This window comes from Poecilia latipinna, unplaced genomic scaffold (assembly GCF_001443285.1).
Source record: "Poecilia latipinna isolate Pla-1442-1.1 unplaced genomic scaffold, P_latipinna-1.0 Scaffold822, whole genome shotgun sequence".
Lineage (NCBI taxonomy): Eukaryota > Metazoa > Chordata > Actinopteri > Cyprinodontiformes > Poeciliidae > Poecilia > Poecilia latipinna.
Window position 1 is genome coordinate 95,510 of NW_015113438.1, and position 22,301 is coordinate 117,810.

The following is a 22,301-nucleotide window of genomic DNA, read 5'->3' on the forward strand; positions in this document are numbered from 1 at the left end:
AGAACAGTGTACAGAACTGGACCGACCCATTTTGTACACTTCGGTGGAAATGACGCATTAAATAGAGAATGCTCAGATATCCATGTTCTCATCTCTTGGAAGTGCTGATCAACAAATGTGGGAAGAAAACATCTGGGTACATTAGAGGTTTCGCCAGATACAGTACTTCTAGCCTTTTTTTTTTTTTTATTTACATCAGAGATGTTAGAAAGCGCAAAAGAGAAACATATGGATCCAAAAACGTGAGGGATCTGTTTCCTGCATGCCATCGTTTAAGACATTTTGGCCACCGTATCCGTAGGACGCCTGAGAAGCACAGACTCTTTCTGCTGGAGACACTTATTTGGCATTTCCTTCCCCTTGCAGTGACTTACAGACAGTGTTGACTTACTTTCCTGCAATTACTGTAATAGAATAAAAGAAAGAAAGAAAAAAAAAACAAGAGGCTAAATACAGAGATAAACTGCAAATTGGCCTCAGACACGAAGGCTTAAATACTATCAAATTGCATTTATCTGGACATAAAAACTGAAATCTGTTCAAACAGATATACTGCCTTGATGTGGTTACAGCATCCCATAATGACTCTTCCATAATGACGGTAAATGAGAGCGCTAATGGTTCCTGGCCAGAAGTTGAGGGGATCACTCATTCGGTTTGTGATTCTTCCTGACTTCTGAACACAAGCAGAAGACTATGACACAATTAAAAACATTTTCAGGTGTTTTTTTTTTGTTTTTGTTTTAAAGTTATGTACAGCTTGAATCACTCATTGCTAAATAGATGAATAGAATCAACTCATGAATCTAGTTCTTCTTCACTTCATTTGCTTTAAAAACAACTTGACTCTTCCTGACAATCTGTTGGACTCATGTCTGAAGGAACTGGAAACCAAATAACTGGACTGTTTTTAATAATAATAATAAAAAAAGCTGTAAGAATGTCAAATATTTGCCTTTACCTTTATCCTGGGTTTTATTTAGATTAATGCATTTACTCTCTAACAATGTCAGGGCAGGCTAAGAACTATGGCTAGGTATCACTTGTCAGTGCAACATTTTTTGTAATAATATAACATAAGTAACTGGGGTTAGCTAAGTTATACCTCAGTGAATCGAGCAAATGGTAGACAAAAGATCGTGACTGTTAGAGGCATCCGCTTTGGTAGAAAGAGGAGTTCAGTGTTGACTTAGGTCCTATATTGCATTTCAGATTATTGTAAAATTTTGTGATCTACACATGTCCTTCATGCCTTGCAGTTAAAGTCGACCCACCAGTATTACTCCCCTGATCCACCTTGGGAGGTAGTCGCAAACCCCATGACAAATTATAGCTGCAAGGGTAATGCAAAATTGCGGGATATGTGTGTTACAGTGATAATAAACAAAGCAAAATAGCAGCAGCAGCAGCAGGAGACCATGGTGCAAACAAAGCAGAATCTGTCTGATCTGAGAAATGTGCAAAATCTGATGCAGATAAGATCAATAAGGATGGAGAAAAATGACTTTGCACTAAATGCATGACGATGCATGACGATGACGATGTCATGACGATGACGATGTCATGACGATGACGATGTCATGACGATGACTCAACTTGCAGCCTTCGTATTATAAAGATTTCGTGGAAGCATTCACCATACTTGCTCATATCAATCCTCCAATCTTATGAGAAGATTGGAAGTTGATTTAAGTATAGGTGCACGCCGTCTCCCACTTACATTCACATGTAAATTTGGGTCAGTGATGTCCTCTGTTGCAAACTCAGAGGTATACATTAACCCTGCCTTGTGACCTTAATTAGCAGGGGAAAAAACTAAATTGATAAATCGGGATTTCGTCAAAGTGAAATGATCATTTATACCCCTGCTTCAGTCACTGTTGCTTCATAGAAAATCTAAGTAATTATTAGAAGCAGTAGCAGAAGAGTTGCAAAGTTAGCTTCATTGTGACGTAGTCTTTCTCTTTTACTTACATGAATGTAACCACACACTTTGACTTTGCTCGTTTCATTATTGTTGCAGTAGGATTACGTAGCGCTGCAGTAAAGCAACATTAGTTTTGTTGAGTCGAGCAGACGCAAAATAGACCTCAACCTGCACAAAGACGCCACGCTGCTGGTCTTCTCGTGTTGATTGGGGCCATATGTGTGCTGCGGTACACAAGTCGGGATGTTTATCACCACCCAAAACAGCAGAACATAAACAGCAGCCATAAACTATGTATCAAAACTGTTACAAAAAGTGGCTGAAAATGGAAACTAATGTCAAACAATTTATAGGGCGATGTGTGGCGTGACATGCTTACAGGGGCCACTTCCATCTGTGGACTGCAAAAGTTTTATATCTATCAGACTAATATCAATTGTGGTGACGTGGTTGGAGAAGAGGGTACACCCTTGACAAATCTTGGGAGGCTGGGAGACAAACAGGACAAAACTGACTCTTACACTCCAAATGGATCCTTGGACCGGCTCACATGTTGCTACAAACTTTCTTATATATCCCTTATTTTATTTTATGTGACACAAAGTATCATTGGATTTTGAAGTAGAGATTTTGTTCATAATTGTCTCTGGATAAAATTGTAGTGAAGCGTAAATGACACAAACTCTCACATCCTTTTTGATCTGCAAATATGCAGTGCAACGAATGGCTTTTGGCAACCCCCTGATTAGATAACAGAGTCCGTCGAGGCGAGTTCAGTATTGCCAAAAATATATATATTTTTTTAGGAACATTTCAAAGTTAATCCCAGAAAACTTTGATTACACAAGTTTCATATAAAACTTTCAGTCTAAGCTCAAACACCATCTGGGCACTCTGGAGGTCTGAGCCAAATTTCAAGGCAACGGATCCGCGTTGGCTACTTGACCTCTAATAACGCTGGACCCACAACAAAAGCGTTTCTTCCAGTTCCCCAGCAGCTGTTAATTTCAGATAAAAACTCTCAAATCGGTTTCGACAATTCAATTACAGAAACAGCGCGAACACGATGAAGCATGACTGCACATTCATTACACAGTGCATGTGTTTCAGGGTCTCTGAGGTTTGCTGAGGTCAAACAGCCGCCCCTGTGCGACAGGCATGAAGTTAGAGTAACATCCGTGAAAACTATATTTTCCTTTCCGCACCATGCGGGCAAACTACTCCCTCGGCGTGTTGGAGTCAATGTAATACAAGCTGGTGTTTGACAAAAACCTGACGAGAGCATGTGCCTCTTAATTAACACTATCTTTAACAATCTTAACGAGTGCCGTTATTCTTACTTTGCTTTTTACATGACTGCCATTTTTCTTGGGGGGAGGGGGGGGGGGGGTAATTTAATTTCCAGCAGGGCCCCCAGCCCACAGAGTCCACTCTGCTGGAAGGGGATTCACCGGGATCTCATCTCGGGATGAAAAGACTGCAGACCTAAGCAGCCTTTTTGACGTCCTTAAAAGCTAATTGTGAAACCTGGGTCTCCCAGACGTGCGCCCCGAGGACCCTTTAAACTTTTGCTTCGTCTCAAACTGATTTAATAACGCAGCGTTTGTGCAACACAAACATCCTTGAACGTACGCCTTAATAAGTCAATGGGGATATATGCTTTGGGTTATTGTGATTTTCATTACTCCTCAACTCACTGACGGGACTCCACCACGTGTTGCGAATGAGGTAAGAAAATTACACCCATGTGGGACAGAGCGTTGTGCAGCGTCTACCGAGCTGTTATATAAACGATATAAACATGTGGCTTTTCAATGATGTAAAACATCAGCTTGATAAAATAAGCTTTCCTGGCTCGCCGTGTCTGGACAAAATCTTTTTCAAAGCGCAAACACTACGGGAACAAACGCTCGTCCTGTAGCAGACAGCTCCACGGGTCTTTGGCTTGACAGGCAGAGAGTGAGTTTACTTGTTACTGGCACATATCCGAGCGAACTGATCAGAGACCACTTTTATGTAACGCTCCAGCTCACGTTAAGTATCTTTAAAAAGGATCGATGTTTGTTGGCACGTTGGTCCGTTAGATAACACGGCGGGGCTGAGAGTTACCAAACAATACAGATGTTTTCAATCTGGGCTCATTTGCACAACTACCACTCAGGGGGACAGGTCGGACCAGTTTTTTTTTTTTTTTTTTTTTTAAAGGGGCGGTATAGTGTATATGTACCAAATACTACGATCAAGTAACCACGTTACCTTCGGTTGTCATAAAAGTGCGCTATATCTCAAACATAGAAAAAATAAATCTGACTTGCACAATTTGACGCCTTGAATTTGGCCTCTGTCTCTTTAAGAAGCTCCGTTCTGCCTTCACAACAGTGTTTCTCCATGATGTTGTTTGCAACTGTTCTTAGGAGAGTCTGACGGAGAGCTCAACAGATGTAAAGTCCCATCCGTTGTTTGCTAATTGCTGCTGCCGCTAGTCTGCAGGAGCTGTGTGGAGGAGGTGCAGGGGAGGAGTGATCTGGTACTGAATGATAATCCGGTATATCATCGTATATTGGACAGCCTCACCTAGGAGACAAATTACTGCATTGTGCAATTAGAAACATTCTAAATTAAATTTATTGTATACTGCTGAAATTTAATTCAGAGTACGGTTAAATTCATCGCACCAACCTGCTGCTCCAGGCCGGCTCGCCCTCGATGTGCAACAGGCTGCTCCAACTGTCTCCTGGCAGCGTCTCTCTGGCTTTGCCTGATGAATCGACAAGCCAGCGATGACAGGGGTAGACTCTGTCAGATTTTCAGAATGCAGCTTGGACTACTTTTCCAGACGATGTCAGGCAGAGTTTTTACGAGAGCGAAAAGCTGCCAGGTCAGAAGCTTCAACATGCAGGGCGACGCCGATCAGTGGGCTGGATGTAAAAGAGGCTGTGACATGCAACATGCGGCACATTAGCCAGTAGCCATTTGGTAAATTGATTGCACATGGCTTATGCAATTCAGACTCTCTGGCATGCCCCACCCAGTTCTTCATCTGTCATCTTCTTGGAAAAATCTGTTTTGTCATGTCATTGCAAGTAGTTACGTAAAACACAATCAGTCATCGCCGAGGACAGAACCGACGTCGACTCGTCCAACCTCTAAATCCTGCACCTAGTCAGGCATTTGGTGCATGAAACAAACTTTATAAAGTATCGATTGCTTTTAGGTGGGACTCTGGAATAAGCTGAAAGGTTCAGATGATGCTTGTTTTTGGACGGCGCACTGAAGAAAAGCCAGATGGTCCTTCTACCCTGCAGCCCAAACAGGCAGCTGTTGTTAGTTTCTTGTCGGAAATGTACGCTTTAAAACAGAGAAACAGCTCTGAGTTTGGCCTGTATTAAATGAAGTACAGCTCAGATGACGCAAACGGTTTCTTCTGCCTTTCTTTTATCGCGGAGTTGCACTTGAGGCTGCACATCCAAGTGTGTTTACTGAAAATGGTTCTCGGGAGCGTTTGTGTGTCTAAGGGATGATTTTGCAAACACAGATGCGTATTTACAAACAGATGCATACAAAAAATGAATCTTCTGGTTTGTGTCAAGACAGAATTTGTAATTATTTTTCCAACTTGGGAAAATAATTTCTTTTTTAATGTATTATTTAGTTGGTGTTTCTTTTGGGATTGAGTACCTATTTGGGGACGTTCCACTTAAAGTCATAAGTCAGGTCCTTTAGGGAGTGGAAGGGAGGAAACTTATTGGTCAGTCACAACACCCGCATCCAACATGGACACCCAGCATGTACTGTAAGTGTTAGAAGTATCTGCATCAGACTGAACCTTTTACCTTGTTTCTATTTCAGTATGTTTTGTTCCACATAGTGAAGATGTCATTTTTAGTTTATAATATTTTGGTGAGTTTCAATGAAATATTGAACACACCGAACACATTTTGCTGGTTTTCGAACTAGCATCTAGTACGTTGTTAAGTTCTGAGTGTGACATCATTTTCCGATGCAAATTCTTAGTCTTGAACAAACAGAAGGCAGCATTCTGGTGGAACTTTAGAAAGGATCTGTCCTTCGGTAGCAGAAGCATTTTCTAGCTGGTACTTTCTTGAACTTTGGCAGAATTTACCAGAGTCTTTCACAGAACTTATGAACGTTTACTAGAACTATCCAAGTAGCTATTTTTGTCTCGTACTGGTACCTTCTGAAACTTGGATGATTGTATTGTGCTGTCTGTGGCATGTCTGTCTGGTACTTACTTTTACTTACGTTTTTCACTCTATTTATATTTGTGCCGTTTTTATTGTTGCTTTTGTGTGTGTGTGTGTGTGTGTGTGTGTTGCTTAGATAAAATAATTTCCCTGATCCATAAAGTAATCTTAAACTTGATAATACTTGGTTACAGAAGCAGCTCAAATTTTTCATGTGTGACAAACTTACACACTGGGCGTTAGCATGCAACGCAGACGTTAGCATCTGCTTCGTACATAAAAAAAACAATGTCAGAAACCACTGTTATTGAACCCTTCAAATTAAGAGTCTTTTTTTTATGCTTATGAATTGACTGATGCTCCTTAAGCACTGTATGTGCTGGCCTTTAATTTCTCTAAAATATCGTAAAGTCTAGCCCAGATCCGGGTCTCAATGTCACATATCGTCTCTTCTTGATTTTAAATTTTGAGAAAGACTCGTTAGCATTATGTTTCTGTCATAATTAGCTAAAATAAGGACCAAATCATCCATTTGCCTTATTTTCCCTAGGCGCAGTTTGATACAATGTATGTTTTGTCTTCTATTTTTTTTAAATAGTTACTCTACTGCTATGTTAGTGATTTTACAGTTGAACCTCCCTCCGAACTGCATCAGGCTTAGTTGGGAAACTCCCCAGAAATATTTGCACTTAAAAATATCAAATCCCACCGAGGAGACTTTAGAGCATCCGCCCACTAACAAAAGAGTCGCAAATATTTTGACAATGCACAAGTTTAATGAAGCTGGACTATCCCATTACCGGTGGCATGAAAGCTCTATACATCCTGTGTGTAAAACAATTGTGACGCCTCAGGCTACGCAGATATTACTTCGGGGGAAAAAAAAATAAAGAGAGCAAGGGAGACCTTCAACATGTGGCTAATACAGCCTCCCGTCTCCAGAGACTGCCGTCTGCAGTCGGGGTTGGGGGTTTTAAACAGCAGCCTTCGCAGCCTGCAGCGTGAGAGTTTAAGGTGATTTTCTAGATCATGACAAACAAAATGTCTTCATTAAACTTTTGGTCCTTTCCAGTTCGATTTGAAGTAAATCTGTTTCGCATTATGCTGCTCCTCCCAACGGTTACTCGCATTTGAGATAGAGGTCGAATAATCAGAGCCACATTCCGGCTGCGGGGCGGGAGGTTTCAGGGATGTCCAACAGAGACGTACGAGGTCCAGGTAGCGATAATAATGTCACAGCAGAGCAGACAAATCCAGATAAATGTAGTAATAAGTAGGGCTTTAATAATAAACAATGCATAGCTGTGTGTCAGTCTCAAGGGAAATCATTTGAAAGATCGAAAGGTGCGTTTTTTTTTAAGGTGACGTTTCTCCTTTGTTTATTCAAGTCGTGCAATTTAAAATGTAACAGATGAAGTGCAACAATAATAAGGAAAAAAAACGAGAAATTGAGCACAGAGTGGCCACATTAGGAGAAAAACACAGTGATTACTTATCTAATGCGATCGTTCTCATTGCCACTTATCGTAACAAATGGCACATCCAGTTATTAGATTTATGAGACAATCACTTTTTCATGAGAGACTCGATTGGTTTGGATTGCTTTCAATCAAGTCATCGTTTGAAGAATGCTTTTTCTATCTACTCGTTTGACATCTGCTTTAATAATAAATAAATAGATAAATAAATAAATAAAAATTGGTGATCAAAAACAAACAAACATAGAAAACTGTAAAGTAAATCCGTAAAGAGGATAAGTGATTCTGGGGAGTTTTGTGCCATTTTAGCAAAAGAAAACAGATTGCATCTGGTTTTAATGTGTTTGCTGTGAGCATTGAGTACTACAAACTGCTCGGGGGCATTATCCAATTCTTGTTTCCTAAACTGCTTTAAATCATTGCAGTTTTACGCATTAAACATTTAGTTTCTTGAGCAAAAAGACAGCGCTTAAAAAAAAAAAAAAAAACCCGGGGAGAGCGATTGCGTCCCATCTTTCCAACAGCTGTGGGGTCAAAACTATAAAAGAGCACATAAAACACATGGGCTAGAGTACATGAGGGTCCTGGTTCTTTGATGCTTTTGTGTTGTTTTTTTTTTTTTCTTTTTATCTTCTGTAAAAGCAAACGTAGAGTCTCAGACGGCAGGGTGTTTATCGGACATGAAGAAGGCTCAGATCGGCTGAGAGGACGTTCTGTATGTTCTCCTGGTACTTTACTGTGCTTCAGTGTTTTTCTTTGCTCTTCGCTCTCATCTTGAATCCTTTTCTTTCACGGCCACAGCCCAGGAAGATCCCCAGTGAGCTCCGGTTGCTCGAAATCATTGCGCCGGCCACAACAAAGAGAAAACGTCCCACGTTTGTGAATGGGCTCCTGCCAGTTGGACAGGTTTCCTCAAACAAACGCTGCGGCAGGGGGAAAGCATGTCGGCTCTTTTAACCTCCCTCCCGTTCCTCGCAACCAAAAATTGACATAAGAGAGAGAAAGAAAAAAAAATTGGGATCCACATCAATTTTTGTGAATTTTCACACTGTTTTATCCATTTCCCCCCCCCACTTCAACTCTTACGTGAGTCATTTACGTTTTAATTGCAAAACTGCATAAAATATTTTCTATATTTTTGGCACGTATTGGTTGATTTATCAAAACATTGGCTTGCGTCCTTTTCCAAATACTTCCATGAGATTTTGTGTTATGAGAATCAGCACGTTTGTTTCTTTCAAAATCAAACATATGTTTGAGATCGAGCTTTGCCGTGAGACCGAATCATTCAGACCTCGAAAAGAATAAAATAAAAAAAAAAGTAATCTGTTTACTTTGGCTTTGGTTTATTTCTTGCCACCAATAAATATACACGCAATGAATCATTATTATATAAAACAGGCATTGGAAAAACATCTGTGGGCGATAGAACCATTTTTTTTAATCACCTTTTTAATGCTGGACTTGGTAACCACCGTAGTAGTCGAGGTTGGTGTTGTTTGTGGAAGGAGTAGCATAATTAAAGGGCAGAGGGGAGGGTAGGACCTCTGTGTCACCGACCAGACAATCACACTCAGTCACGAGACATTCCCGTTGCAACATCTTCACATAACCAGCCGGGGTTTGACTCGTCCCTGCACAACCCCAAAGCTCCACTTGTCTACTGAAGGAAAAACCCCCAGATCGTCACGGGGCCTCCTACAACACATTTCCAGTGGGATCTCCTCGTCGTTTCGTGCGGATTGCCTCGATGGCCTTTTCACTTCAGAAAATAAAACTTTTGTACGTCTCTCGGCGAGTTTCAAAGACGTTTTCTATTCTTTTCGCCCTTCTCTGACAGTCGTGTAGTAGATGTGGCTCGGTATGTAAAGGCCTTCGTCTGGATCGACAATCAGTTATATAGCATGAAGTAATATGCTGTTATTGCCTTTGATAAATGTATGTGTTGTAATGTAACCAGATTCTTCTAAGCTATCTGGTGCTTGAAAACATCTCAGCTGTAGAGTTGAAGCTCGTCCCATACACTTTTCAGTCTCGTGACACAAAACAAAATCCTCTACCGAGTTTGTTTTGCCCCAAACTTTTAGCCAAATATTGAGCGGTGAGCGTTTGATGGATTCATCTGCAGGACCATAATAACATTTGGTTGACATTGAGAGTGGTCTATTGACCAACATATGTGGAATTACAGAAAAATATATCTTGTGGTTGTTTTTTTTTTCTTACTGTTACATTGCCACGCTGTGCCCTCAACAACGATCAAAGCAAGCCAGTCATGCTGCAGGACCTTGGACATATTTCTGCAGGCACCATATATTTTGCTGCAAACTTGTCGTGGATTCTTTCCTCAGTAGTTCTCTACTATTGCAACGTTCGCAACATCTCCTGTGCGAATCCGGATCTCGCACAGGAGATGTTGAGGCTCTGTTCGACAAGCCAACATGCTCCCCGTCGTGTCTTAGGCGTCTGAATTCTTTCAAGAGGCAGAATGTATAGCTGGAGCCATAAATCAGACATCTATAAGTTGTCAGCAGCTGCACCACATATTGACTTCCCCTCTGAACGAATCATGTAGTTTCATGTGAAGAAATGTTCAAATGTCTTAATGTGTTCCAGAAAAACAAAGATTAGAGAACAAAATAAAAAAAAGAAAGAAAGAAAGAAAAATGAAAAGCAGACTTGGGCACGGAAAACAGGATTTTTCCCTCTTTTCTCTTACGCTAATCATCTCGCCCTGCTTTCGATTTATCTGATGTTCCACCAAGTGCGTTTGCTCCACCGCTAATACGTGAGTAAGTATTTTTCACGCAGTCTGGTAACATAAAGTACTACTGGGACATGTTTTTCCTCTCCCAGAAGTTTCTCAATATTTCTCGGACTTTACATTCAAAAGGTGTGACTTGTGTGTAGTAAGAAGTAGTCTGCGTTTTACAGATGGAAAAAGTTCTCTGTGTTAAAAAAAAAAGAAGTAAAATAATAACAGATGATGTTGTATACTTTGGGTTTCCGAGGGATTATCTAATGAATTTAAAACACGCTTTGGGATATTGGTTATGAGAATTTCTGGTTATGCCCAAATTCAAATTTTTTATCTTGCGTCATATTTAGCATCTGATAAAGATGACTTGTGATGATCAGTTGCTAAGCATTTCCAAGAGCTCTATTTTTCCCTCTGTGGTCTAACAGTCATGAGTTTATTGAACTTCCTCGGTCTGCATTGCCATTTTAATATTTTGAGAAAGCATCTGAATTTTGGGCCTTGTCATAGAAGATCCCAGAGAAGCATGCCTGTGTTTTGCTGTGTTTTGTTGTCTTAAAGTCCTTCTGAACCCATCATTTAATTTTGCCCATTTCCTGACATTCTACCTTAATAAGACCAGGTTTTAGCTCTGAGAAGGCCGACCCAGTCCTAACAAGGAAAGTTATTAGAACTGAAGATGTCCTAAATAGGCAACACAATTAAGTAAGCACACACTCAGACACACACACTGCAGCCTTATTTACTTATTATGGCTATTGTTAGTCAAAGCTGACAAACTGTAGTCAGATATCTAATAGGATTGACCTCAATGACTTCCCCACGCTTTAGCACTGCACAGATAAATATATAAGTTTATCACTCGACGTAAAAAACTAAAACACTACAGACTCTACTGGGAAATGCTTATCACCCCATTTCATCAGAGGCAATATCAGCTGTATTGTCGGAGACCAAATAACGACACAAACACTCCGTTTTTATCATAGTTTGAGGGGAATTATCACATTTCCAAAACATGGAGTGCAGAATGTGCAAAAATGTCAAAGTGGGAAATAACGCGAGGGCTTGAAAGTGTGTGTTGGGTTCTGTAATCTCAATCAGTGATGCCTTTACTCCAGTAATCTATAAATATGAATTTGGGACACTGAAGGGGTATGAGAGGTCCTTGAGCTACCGCTTGTTGCTTAAAGATCCACCAGAGTTTTCATTGAATTCAAGGTTCAGACACGCAGTTTTACAGGCAATGTCACGGTAAAAACCCAAACCATGGCATCTGGTACAAACCTATAGCCTATTTTTGTGGTGTTCTCTTTTAAATGTCCTTATTTAAAAGCAACGGAAAGAATTAAACATATAACTTTGCTTCCACCTGATGACAAAGCAGCACTCGGAGGGGGAAAAAGCAGGCTCTCTTCCCTGACTCCTCTCGGTCCTGTTTGCCAGTGCTGGAATTTGACTAGAGAGTTGGCCTTGTGTTTGACTGCCCGGTACTTAGAGCGCACCAGTGAATGGAAGGTGGAAGGACTTCAAATTTGCCTCTTTTCACCATCTAATCTTTTGTTGCATTATGTTACTCTGCTTGACTGAATGTCTCCTCATTAAGCTTGATGCATAAAGACTGGGGAAGCTCTTGACTGAACGCAGCCCACTGTATGACTTTTTACCAGGGCAAGGCAAACTAAAGACACACATGCACAGACACACACACCCACACACTGAGGTTTTACAATCTCATTCATAAGATAAGATGTATTGGACGCAGTGTTAAAAATACAACAAAAAGGGGTACAGATAAGAGAGAGAGAGAGAAAAAAAAGCCAGATTCAAGTTGTTTTCATGAATGACCCTTGGAAAAGGAGCTCTTAGAGACGAAGGTTATGCTACCCAGCATGGACTCTACATAAATGTAGAGATTTCTCAGACTGGAAGAAAAAAAAAACTATACAATGTCCCTTTTCTATAATTGCATTGAAAAAGTGCAATCAGCAAATCCTTTGTTAATTATGTGAGATGTTAGTTAGCTTAATATTGGAGCAAGGTCGACCTATAGGCTGAGAAAAAGGTGTCCCTGAACCCGACAGATAACTGCGACTGTTTTATTATTTTATCTTCAAGGTCTCGGAGTCTGACTGGAAGCTGGATCACATTGGAGGTGGGGTGGCGGTGAAACCATGTGAGCAGATCAAACCTTCACCTCATGATCACCACTGCCCCCTGCTGGGCTCCACCTGTCTACAAAAACAAACATGCTATACACTGGATCCCATTTGCACAATCATGGAAAAAACAGAGAGACTAACGAGGGTGAAGTAAAGGGCGCTGGGTGACAAAGTCAAAGTTAGCTGACAGTTCACAAATAAGGAGTGCAAGTGTCAGTAATGCCAAGAAAAACCCCCAAAAAACAAAACAAAAACAAATCCAGCTTTTAAAAAATGCTGTCGTTCTGTTTGCGTTTGCAGGTTTATAAAGACTTTGAGCAACAGTGCATAAACCTTCTGACTTCTCATAGAAATGCACCGCATTGCTAGGCCGTGTGACGCAGGCATGTTTGCTGATAAGAACGACAACAACACATTAAAATGTCTGATTTCTCAACTGAGTTTGACCTGAATTTCTCCCCCTTCGCAAAGAATGAAAATTTGGCACATGCTGACACCAGACCCAGATAGGAATGGGTGTGATGAAATGAGACGTGGCGAAATAGCAAGGAAACTTTCCAGACCAGACTTTGCTTAGTAATGTTCTGCAAACTCTTGACAAGGAATTGTCGATAGCTCACTTGTGGACTGGTTGACAAAGTATAGAGAGAGACTTTGGAAGGGTTACAATCAGCCTTGAGCTTCAAGGTTTCTTTGAAAGACCGCAGGGTTAAGAGCCAATATGTGAACTGTGTTTCATACACCTTGACTTTGTAAGAAAAAAGAAAAAAAATTGTCAAACTACAGCCAAAAACTTTGATGTAGTATGTTGACTGACTAACAAAATGCAACGCATAATAAGAGACAAAGCCAAGTGTGCTAGCTCTGTGGAGGTGTGTCTCTATTTTTTTTTTTTTTACAATTGCTCTTTTCAAAGTAGAACAATAACATGCAGACTGGATTGAGAATCTGTAAATATTAGTTTTCAAGTCTTGTGACAGATTCTTGATTAAATTTAGGTCTGGACTTTGGGCAAATTGTTTCACTAGCAGCTGTAGCTGTATGATTTTAAGTTATTCTCCCAGTCAAAGAAAAAAAAACAGCTATTTTATGGTATATTTAGTTTTGCCAGCAGGCCAGAAAGTTTAGATTTGGTTTCATCTGACCACAGCACATTCTTTCTGTTTGCGATGCGGCGCCCCCTCGGTGGTCAGTAGGAAACCGAAAAAGAGGTGTTCTATAGTTTTGGTTAAACTTGTCACTACACTACGAAGGCCTTTATTTGTGCAGGTCCCTGCATCCGAGTTGTAAATCTTTACAGCTCACCCAGAGTTGCCATGAACCTCTTGGGTGGGTCTCTGATTAATGCTCTCGTAACTCAAACTGTCAGTTTTACGTTGACGCCCATGTGCTAGTACATTTGCAATTGAATTAAACCCTTTCTAATTTTAGATGATCATGTCCAAAGTGTAAAATATTGTTTTTATAACCCAACCCTTATTTAAAGCTCACCACAACTTTATTCCCGGCCTGTCTGCTGTGTTCCTTGGTCTTCATAATTCTGTTTCTTCACTAATATTCTCTAACAAACCTCTGAGGCCTTCATCGACCAGTTAGACTTATACGGGGAATTAATTAAATACAAGTGGACTCTATTTATTATTTGAAAAGGTATCTGAAGCAGGTTTATTGAACAGGATTGTCTGTGGTGGTATTACATTAACCATGTACAATTCTCCTCCTACATCACTGTCAGATGCCATTTTTGTGTTGGTCTATCATGTAAAATCCCAATAAAATACACACAGTTTTGTGGTTGTAACACGGCGAAATGTGGAAAAGTGCAGTAGTTGTGAATATTTCAAGGCACTGCCGACACCTTTCGATTGAACTCCTTCCAAGCAACATAAAAAATTGGATCGCTCCCACAGCTCTGATCAGTTCAGCCTCCAGATATAGCTAGCAAACCATTCCAGCTGATGACTCATTCAAATGCTGTCTTGTTTTTTTTTTTTGAGGAGGAGGAGGCGGGCATCCCTTGGCACAAGAAGCCCTCTGTTGTCGGTGCCATGATATTCTGCTAGCAGAGATAGGAAAGTATGAATGTTTCCTGTTTTTGTGCAACTTCAAAAGTGCAAAGTAGAAGGAATAATCAATGAGCTGTGGGGATTTCATCCACAATGTTCAGTTCGTATGTCTGGCAGGGAGAGTGAAAGCTTGCTGTGCACATAGTTTCAAATCTGATCTATTTTTTTAATCACCATAGATAATAAAACCAGAGCTGTTTGTTTTTCCTGCATTGTGAAATGATTTATTTCTACACCAAGATGGCATTTGAATATTTGCCAGCGGATAATTTTGCTATCAGATCCTACAGTTTTTGGCACTTAGCATTGTTTTTTTTGTTTTTTTTTCTGGTTTGACAGCTTGCTGCTTGTGTAAAATACACTCTTTCACAATGCAAATTCTTCCCGTTGAAAGATGATCCAGAAGGATACCTAGTGTGTCAAGACCTCATACAGAGGTAGCCTGAAGCAATGGTGCATGATGGGTTGGGAACATGACCAAGCTCAGTAGTTAATACAGAAAACATAAAATACATCAGTTATTTAATGCTTTGACAGAAAGAATAAAGCTAATGCTTTGCATCTGTCAGGGAGAGTGTCAAATTTCTTTTTCTTGTTAGTTCGATATGCATTGTGCAAACGTTTGTATTCGGCTCTCCTGAGTTTAAAAGAAACACTTTTCCCCCATTTTTCTGATGCAAGTCTTTGGAGTGTGTCTCCACAGCTGAGACAGAAATGTATATCCTTGTTTGTTTGTTTTTTATTAAGGTTTTGTTGCCTCTAGTGACCTTTATTTGAAAGTAGACCAACAGGAAAGAGGGTAATGAGGGAAGGGGAAAGAAATGTGGCAAATGTCGCCAGGCTGGGAATCGAACCTGGGACCACCACCACAAGGACTAAAGCTTTCATATGTGGGTCGTGCTTTGCCCCTGCATTACCACAGCACCCTTTGGTTTGATTAATAGCCCTAGCTCAGTTGTGCTGAATGGACATCGTACGTCTTGCAGACGTTCTTAATTAGATTCAGGTTTGAGGTTTGACTGGACCATTTATGAATATGCTTTGATCAAAACCATTATATTTTCTATGTCTGCATTTCACTGCCCTGTGGAGGTGTAGCGAGATCTTGTTCTAGCCTGTTGAGGTCAGCGTGGCTTTGGATGATGAAGTTGCAATAGAAGATGCCCCCATTACTTTCAGATCAATTGTTTGACAAATTCTGGGTTCTCTGTAGGAACGATAAATGGTAAAAAAAAGTGACAAAACAGGTACAAGCAATCTTTAAGCACTTGCAAGTTGCTTAGATGCTGAAAGAGGCATAAAGCATCACAACTGGGAAATGGGAAATGTTGAAGCAATGCCCAACAGTCAATCTTTTTCTGATCATTAAAGTTTCCCTGAACATAATGTCAAAATGTCATCCCGTCTTGTTCACGTGAACTCGGCATTGTGTCTCATCTCGTCTTGTGAGTTTTAGGTATGTTACACCTTCAAGAATCCCATTAATTCTGACCAGGATTTCCTCACAGCCACGTTTTACCATGTTGATTGTGGGATTGTTTGTTCAATGTTAGTTCTCGGTCTGCACAACCTGACGGTGTAGGTTAAGGACAATGTCCTAATGGGGTTTCACTTCTGTAACGTGCTTCCCAGAGCTTTCGCTGTCTTCTTTGCTGGTTAGAGAGACTTTATAAAGTTAGATACTGTTTCCAGATGGCATGATTCAGAGCAGGTCTAAACAGTTTAAGTAAATCCATTCATGTTTCAGGACCGCAGGGTGTGTCTGGGAATGAGAAACATTGACACCGAACAGGAGGAAAATGTTCTTATTCCAGCATAACTTAGACGAAAGCAGTAGCTCCTGTAATGGCAGTAGCGAGCTCATAAATCAGATGGCCACCTGTCGACAGTCTTTTTTCCTAAAATCAACTGTGGACAACTGGAAACCATCTGGTCTGTGTCAGAATGCCGTTACAGGTGCCATAGCAACACGCACAAGGAAGAAGTAAAAGAGCCATGGTGGGAAACCGATCTGGGCAGCGCAGGACTAATCATCACAGCATGAAGGACTCCTGCTTCCAATTAAAAAGATCCTTCAAAGACCCAATGAATCACTCGTTTATGTTGTGTGTCTGTCTTTGTTTGCGTGTCGCCAGGTTCTCGCTCCTACAGGTGAAGCAGATTCTCACATTTTAAACAGATGGAGACACAAATTTTAGGTCAGAGCTTGTTTTTTTTTGTTGTTTTTTTGTTTTTTTCCCACTCTGTGCACTTGACACTGATCATGATGGAAATCCAGTTGGTCCTTTCATCTTTCTGCTCTTACTTTCACCTCAGCGCTGGTGCACATTAAAGGGGCGACCTGTTATAATCATAGGTGAAGAAAACACAACTCACTAAAACTTTATGAGGTGCTCTGAACTCAAAAATTGCCAGAATGCGATGCGATAATGGAAAGTGCATTTGAATGGCTGAAAACTTTGCTTTTGGGTGGATTTTGTTTTGTATGTAATGAGTCAAAATGTATGATTAGCCTGCTAACACCTGAGGCAGACAGTTGCAAGGAGGCATGTGATCTTGCGTGTGTGTGTGTGTGTGTGTGTGTGTCCTTTTGCGTAAAGCTTGGTATGTGTGTGAGAGAAAGCGGATTGAAGCCAGCATTCTCAGTGGGCTAAGAAGAGGAAAAACAGGGATAAGAGCCTCTTCAAAGAGCAATGAATTTGTTTAAGAAGCCGGTGTGTTTTAGCAAGTCAACCAGAATAGGTAAGAGGAAGATTGTGTGTGAGAAGACTGGGCGGATGGAGGGCGGTGATGGGGTGATCTTGTTGAAACTCGGACAGAAAAACATGCTTCTCACTTAGAAAAAAAAAAAAGGGGGGGGGGGGTTTACCTAACATTAGACAAAAGTGTCCATCCGGACCTTGATCCCCACTCTGCGGTCCCTGGATTCCTGTTTCCACTTGTCTTGCTTTGACAAGTTTCTTTCTTCTTGTCTCATTTTACAGCATCTGGGGGCCTTTGACCAGACTCATTCCCCTCGAAATAGGCTAATTGTGTTCAGTTGACTTCCTTGGATGCAACAAGGCCTTATGAGTTAATCACCCAGGAAAGCCTCTTAGTGACAGCTATGCCTTAATTGCATACCAGACTGTGCACATCAATTTGGATGCGGCACATCCAGATTCCGTCTGCATGAGAATGCAAGTTTGAGTCGAGAACGTTTTGGTAGTAGAGGACAAGAGCACACAGAACTGAAGTAAGAGTGTGCGTGGAGTTTTTAATTAGATCCAATTTACAGTGATTAGGCTGATAATTAGTTCTGTTTGTACAGAAGATGCAGTATCCTGAGACAATCATATACTCTCGTAATAGATATTTTTTCTGTGCTCTGTTGTAGAACTGACCGATTTGAAACAAAACCAAGCTCAAAAATGGACGTTCACCGACTGTTTGAGATTCAAATGAAACTCAGTAAATGCAAGATGTCTGATTCCGCCTCATCTGCTGATGTATGATTTGACCACAAGGGAAATCTTTCTTTCGTTCCTCAACATTTTAAACACTCATTGGAAACATAAGTTCCACCAGCTTGCCAATGGAAAAAACAAACAAACATAAAGCTGTTAGTTTAAGGTTTAATTAAACAGAACTGGTTTTGTGTCTCATCCAAAACTAAAAGGATGGCACAGGGATCAGTGTGACAATAAAAGGGGAATGATACTGGGTGGACTGAACTTTTTTTTTTTTTCCTTTTAGGCAATGTGACCGACGTACCCACTCATTTTCTCCGTACTCTCATCTCGCCTGCTCGCTCCATGCTGGGCCGTAGCCGTTTATCCAGGAGAGCAGGGGTGAAAACACTAACCTTTTCCGCACAGCTATAACTCCACACCATGACACCGAACCAACATTGCTTCAGGGTCCCTCAGTGCTCTCTGTGAAAATGTCAGACGCTCTTTTCATCTGGGAGAAATCCTATCTGATTTACTCTACTCCCTTTTCCTCGGCCAAGGCGTCTGTTTGTACAGGACCATGTTTCATTTGAATATCAAAGTCAGTAAGGAGGTGGCCAGACACTTTAAGTGACTTTTTTTTTTTTTTTCATGGGGGGTTCTCTCCAGGAATGCGACTGCTTAGTGTCCTGGACTGATCAGGAATCTGATCAGTCCTACAAAGCAGTCTTTGTGGTACCAAGGGGACCATGATCTCTATTTACCCATTCGCTGCTCCATGGATGAAATGAACATAGATGTCCATTTGCATCCCAGGGTGCAACTTTTTAAGCTTCACAGCCTATATGGTACTTAAAAAAAAAAAAATGCTCACATTTTTGCATCTGAAACCAATGAACCCTGATGGTGAACATGTTTCCAACATACTTCTCCTCACCATGCAGCACACAGCAACAGGCAGATCAGGATCATGCGATGCATCTGCCAGAACAGTATCTGGTTTAAAATCTGCTCAACACAGTTTTTTTTCTTTTTTTTTCTTTTTTTTTAAGCAAATCAAAGCTTTGTTGTCCTGATGGAATGTGTTTTTCACAAAACTTCAACAAACAAAGAAGTTAAATAAATTTGGCTTCATATAAGAGACGCCAGAGTGTTTCACCGCGCAAGTTGGCAGCTGCTCAAAACTGCACCCAGGAAGAGGAAGCAATTTGAAAACCTATTTATCTCTAAACATGTCCTGGATCAAAAGCATTAACGCAAGGACAAAGCCAAGTGAAAGTATTGCCAATGGATTGCAAAACAATAAAGTGTCACTCCTAAAGTAGCAGGAAGCATTACGGAAAACATAACAGGAAAGAAACGCCTATACTTGCAGAATGCCTTGTTAAAAAACGTTCATCTTTTGCAGATATTCCCATATTACAACCAAACACCAGTCATAACTCGAAAAACCGACACGGATGTACAGAACTGTCATCTGAAGGAACATTTGAAAAATGTGGCTTGGTTGGATTTCTATCCAGTCATTCTTGTATCAATACTTAGAGTAACTTATTGCTCTGCAGATCTAGAGCCCAAAATCTGTTGTCCGTTCCTCTTCACAAAATATTTTAAGCCCAGTCAGATGGAGAGCTCTAGCAAAACATTCATTTTTAAATCGCGACAGATTCTCAATTGGATTTAGATCAGAACTTGGTGACGTTTGTCACCGTCTCACTGAAAAGTAAAAATCTGCCCCAGCTTAAAGTCTTTTGCAGACTCCAACAGGTTTCCTTCCAGTATTGCCCTTTATTTAGCTCTGTTTACTACTACATCACCTTTGACCAGCTTCCTTTTCAGATTTTTACTTTTTTAGAAATATTGGTATGTATTGAAACCATTAATCCTTTCTCTCAGTGTAACAATTAAACACTCCTTTATGTCGAATTATCTCAAAAAAATCCTTAAAATTTGTGGTTGTAATTTGACAACAGCAACAACAACAACAAAAAAAAAAACTAATTGGAAAAGCTCCAAAGATAATAAACACTTGGGTGAAGCACTGCACTAGGTAAAGTAAACATTAAAGATGTTTGCACATACATGCCTAAATTACTGTTAAATTCCTTTAAATTTTATCTTAACTGAAAAAATGAGCCCAACCCCCAGCAGCTACTCTTTTATCTTTCTTCTTTATTCCCTTGAGATGCAACACTGAATGAATAATAATGTCTCGTGGATGCTTGAGTGAAAACGGGCGCAGTTAGTGCATTAGGTTAGAGATAATAGCCACAAGTCTTTACAAGCCAACAGCATTAACCCTATAAAGGATCAAAACTTGTTTGTACATCTACTGAAAATCAAAGGTGAACAGACAAACAGCTGTGACAACGGAAGAGTCATTTGACCCAGGATTGAATGCTGATTGCACCATTCCCAGTGAAGACAAAAGATAAGACTTTTGTGGGCGTTAGTGGTTTGTTTGTCCAGCGTGAACAGGGGCTTAGCAGACGACTAAGCAAAATGCCACAAAGCTTTTAGAGGTTTTAGTGAGAAACAATGAGTTATTCTGGTTCCCAAGAGCTCAAGAGATGCAAAAAAAAAAAAAAAAACTAAACTGTGTACAACTTATTCCCTATAAGACTGTGTCCAAATACACTTGACAAGAATGATCCAAATGTTGGACTGCTTATGAAAAAATAGATTACACATTTTTCTTGTGGTAAGGATCTGCCCTCTGAGGGAGCTGACTCACTCATCTCAGGCTTAGATAAACTTTAAAAACTAATCCTTCTAGCTATTTACTTGGAAAGGTGTAACTTTGATCTGAAAATGCATCACACCCAACTTAACAGCTGCCAACCATGGAGCTACTGGGATTTCCTGGCTGCCTTATTCAGGGATCAATCTAAAATTTAGAAGCCCAGTGCAGTCCGAGAGTATTAGTTTTTTTTTTTTTTTTTTTTTTTTTTTTTCCAATTTCATGGATTTAAACATTGTTGCAACAATTTCAGTCAAAGTGAAAGTAATCAGAGACATTAAGCATTTATTTTTCTGCAGCTGTGGATTTTATGTGCACGACGGCCACATTGCATTTAAAAACTGTGATTGGTGAGACGTCTCCAGCCTTCCGAGTCATAGTTCTATTTTAAGAATGTGTTCCTGTTGATTTTTTGCAACCTGGAGCTTGGATTATATCTAAGTCTTTGAATAATAATTAAAACAGCTCAGTAGAGTTTTTGCTCGTGGTTTAATGCAAATTACATCCAAAACATTAGTAGTAGTAGGAGTTTATCTGTTAATATTGATGACGTCTAAGAAAGATGATATGACTCTCTGTTGGAAACTGATTTAAATCTACTGACTTTCACAGAAGCAGACTTTTTGTTCTTTATCTCTAGTCCATTGCATTTAAAATAATGTATTTTTACAAAACAAAGACTCTTAGCTTTGCACTTGCTTGGGAACAAAGATTCCCAGAGTGATTTTAAAAAGCAGTAGTGTCCATTTGTGTAATAACGACAGAAGCGCTAGCTAGATACATAGTTGTGTAATGTCACAACTATCTGAAATAACGAAAATATAAGGTTGTCAGCAATAAATCCTCGGAAACTGGTACAAAAACACTTCTTTTTATGCTTGCAGGAATTGCAAATCAAGATGATAGCTGTAAGAAAATCAAGTTTGCTAGCAGAGTTAGAGCTCTGGCCTACGGTAGATTTTTTTTGTCTGAACAGTGCAGACATATGTGGATCGTTCTTTTTTCTGCAGTGGTTTCTGCGATCTTATGTTTAACCATCCCAAATGTGTCCAGGCTGCATTCACATCTGCACCCAGTTCTGGATACCATCAAAGATGTACGATAGTGCTTTTAGTTGGCTGAGGTTATGAAAGATCTATTTTGGAAAATCTCAAACTGTGGGTTGTTTACATCCATACTACGGCTCCTTCTTACTCCGTTTGTTTGTCGCAAGTAACAGCCAACGGCGTTTCATGAAACGAAAAGTTTCCCACAGTGTGCATTGCTCTGACAACGTTGCGTGCTAGCCGGCATCCATCAGTTTTTGTAATAACACCAGCTGAACCAGACTTCACATTAAATTATTGCAGCTTGGCACTTCCAGTGGTCAAACCTCCACAGGGTACCTTAGTTTCAAAAGGGCTTCAACCATGTTCTGAAAGCACTGTCATTTATTTCAAGAAAGACCTTTACTTGCACGCAGATGTGCAGCTGCAGGCCAGCTTTGGATTCCTTAAAGCCCTCCTTTATGCATAAAGATAAAGACGCGAGATAG

The 22,301-nt window shown here is 40.3% G+C and overlaps 1 long non-coding RNA gene across 1 annotated transcript; it reads left to right on the forward strand.

The window, feature by feature from the left end:
* The first annotated feature begins 3,341 nt into the window (after positions 1 to 3,341).
* Positions 3,342 to 19,166, forward strand: LOC106956485 (uncharacterized). Its single transcript, XR_001426781.1, has 2 exons — positions 3,342 to 3,655; positions 18,332 to 19,166. It is a non-coding gene; the product is annotated as an uncharacterized LOC106956485 (long non-coding RNA).
* Positions 19,167 to 22,301: the final 3,135 nt, after the last annotated feature.